The sequence below is a fragment of the Montipora capricornis genome, chromosome 8 (assembly GCF_036669925.1).
Source record: "Montipora capricornis isolate CH-2021 chromosome 8, ASM3666992v2, whole genome shotgun sequence".
In the NCBI taxonomy this organism is placed as follows: domain Eukaryota; kingdom Metazoa; phylum Cnidaria; class Anthozoa; order Scleractinia; family Acroporidae; genus Montipora; species Montipora capricornis.
This window is the reverse complement of record NC_090890.1, coordinates 8,518,552-8,521,939: the sequence shown is the minus strand read 5'-3', so window position 1 is coordinate 8,521,939 and position 3,388 is coordinate 8,518,552.

Sequence of the window (3,388 nt, the reverse complement as noted above, 5' to 3'; positions counted from 1 at the left end):
TGTCATGGTGTGTTCACCTTGCTTTTTATGCTAAATCCACACCACAGTTTAAGAATGTTACCCACCCAACTTAATTGCCAAACTTACGGTAACTACAAATGACTTGAAACTTCCTGATAAAGAAGTCATCGTTCAACACGTTGATACCAGATAGCGTTATTTCAAAAGCTCGCATGCATTTTAAGATCTTACATGATCTCGCGGGGATAAGAATTTTATCTTCGAGTGCTGACAGAGATATCATATCAGATTCGTAACCAGGAGCGGTCATGTAATGTTCCCTTAGTTATATAGATGGCAGAAATCCTAATCTGAAACATTTTAACTTTATTTTGCGGCAAAAGCACCCAAAAGAGTAACCAGCTTGACCCAAGAAAGTCGTCGGTACTTCCGCTGTCTCCGTATCTCGAAGCCATTTTGTTTACTGATTTTTCAAAATGAACCTGTTAATGACTCCAACAGCCACCCTACTTTACGGGTGAACAAGATACGCAAATATTATTGGCTCGGATATGTCTTTAACCATACTGACATCATGAATATCCATCCCTGCATGTGAAAAAAAAGTACTGTGACTGTGCATAGACTACGTAGCAAGCGCTAAAAGTCGTGCATAACAATGGCAGCAAAAAAGCGACGATGAAATTGTTTAGAATTGAGTGAACATAATATGTTTGGATTCACGATAAGCCTTTCTTTGCCACGCAATGAAGCGACTTCTACGCTCAAAGAGTGCTAAATGCATGGTGGAGCCCGAAATGTGACATCAGGAAAATATACTGACTTATATTCTCGTCAGCTTTGCATGAAATCTCACAAGAACGCCTGCGTGGTAAGGGTTTTTCTTTGTCTTTGTGGGGCCCATTTCTATTACTAAGGCTAACGCTCGAGTACAGAACATGAGCATAAAAACAGCACTTGAAATAATACGCTAATAGCTACAAGGCTAACGTTTAGAAAAACGGACCCCTTCCATTTACATATAGAAAATGTCCTAGAACGTTATTTTAAAAAACATATATACGCAGACGAACAATTACGCGCGCTACATTCAGATATTCACAACCGCTGAAATTTTTGTCCCCCAGAATTACTTCTATATCAGCAGCTCCCGAACAGGTCCGCAATACAAATCTGTGAAAACGGCTTTATAAATATCCACAACAACAAATCTACCATGACTCTGTAATGTTTCACAAAATAGTATCGTGTTCAAGACCAGCCTTTACCACGGCCTCTACTCCACTACTAACACGTACGCAATGCGTGCCTATTTTTGTTATGTTACTGCCTGAATTATTAATGAACCTTAACTCAAAAGGAAACGTTTGAATTACGATTCAAACTGACTAAGGGTGCTTAATATTTGTTGGAAAGGTGATCGTTGTGTGTTTGTCGGCGATTTTTCGGATACGAAGATCAACCGGACAAAATTGTGCCGACCATTTAAATATTTCGTTTCCAAAAAAGTTGAACGGCGCGAAGGTCTGCGAAGAAGGGGATTGGAACCGGAGGAAATCGTGAAATGAAAGGAAAAGTACGTACGTACCCGTTTGAAGGACTACCTTAAAACGTTGTCCTAAATTCTTGGTTGGAATTTCCGAAAAAAAAAAAGGTCTCATCATTTAACTATGTTTTTTTTACTGCGATTTTCATTCTGCGGAATCTCACCTTCTACCGCTAAGCGCCAAAGTGCGTTTTGGCTTCCATCAATTAAATTTCCGAACATAGCCGGGAAAATTGACCCCGTCTCCGGAAAGTGAATTGGAGGTTTTTTTAATTCACAGTTCGAATACCGTTATGATATCTTTTTAGAGGTTCTTCCGTAAAAAGATTCGTACATATTCCGTCGCTTGCCAATCGGCGTCGCGCTAGTAATCCTCCGAAATCTTACTGAGGGGGTTTTCCATTTGACAGAAATGACCGGCCAGACCGGGCACAACCCCGAGGACGATTTTATCTCCTTCAGAAGAATGCTAGGGATTATCAATCGTGCAAGTTTCCTTCAAATTGTTGTATTTTCTTTGCAAACTGACGGATCTGGGGTCAGCCAGTTCTGACAAAAGGAAAGTGCACTTAGTTGTTAGAGGGATGTTGTTTCGTGTTTATGTTCAACGGAAAACTGGAAACAAAAGCGTTCTGCTTGTCATAAAAGAATGAAAATATTCTTATAGTAGTAACTTGCCTCTCTCTTCTGAGAAGTTGCGTAATATCTGAAGATGATAGGCAAGAAAAAAATAATCAAACAAGGTTCTTGGATTTTTGGCACAATGCAAATTTCAGCTTGGTGTTTTGCCATTACCCGTAAACGCGATACAAAAATGTCTCCATTATGGAGTTTTAGCAACTCTTACGAAAACATCGCTGTACAATAAACAATAGCCCATTTCCGAGTTGCTGCATGCCTCAGTTTCAAAGCGAATCCTGGTGCACAACCATTCAAATGGAAATGAGTTGCGTATTCTTATGCAAATCAATCTCATTTCCCTTACAATAGATATCGTTGAACACCAAGACTCACTTCGAAACCGAGACAAACAGAAACTTGGAAATGGCCCATTATGCAGGTCGTAACTATTTTGCCTTTTTTCTATCCTGTTTGCCGCGTTTTACTGTGTTGGCAAAGTATCAATAACGTGATCGGTGGAAACGTTGTTGAGGGTAAGTTGCCGTTTTGTATGCTCATGTTATCCTCAAATGTTGTAAGTAGAAAAAGGGAATGAAAGGAGATAAAATGCGTGCCGCACGTGCCGCACGTGTTCATTTATCAAACCCACTTTTTTTTTTGCGTTGCTGTTGCTTAAACTCTCTTGAACAAGACGACGTGCTTATGAAAAGCGCAGTTCCTTTGACACATGCGCATCATGAATCCATCCATGATGTAGGCATGTAGAGTGAAAAATTTGTGCAGCGAAAATAAGCCCTTAAAGGAGAATGTGGTTTTGTGACAAGACGGTGTTTGATTTTCAGATTTTTACGGAAGATGTTATCTCTTATCGCCACGCAAAATCTTTCATCAGTCCTTTCTGTGTTGTGCTGTAACTGTTGATCGTGCGTCTTCGTATTACCACGTGGAGCTCTCGCAAGGGACGACGACGATGACTGCTACAAGAAAGACACAAAACAATGGCTCCCCATGCAGCATAAGCATTTCATGAAATTGATTTTGGCACATTTCTTTACCGTCCTCGTCCTGAAATGACGTAAAAAAGACCAAATAAGAAGGACGTGAATACCTGACGATACGTGTTTCGTCAATACAATGAATTATTAACTTGATTTCCTGATTGATTTTTGATTGACACTAATTTATGTAATTACGCCACGTGAATAAGTCAGTTTTTCAGTTCAGACATTTCCGATTCGAAGATATGTGCATGTTTTGCTA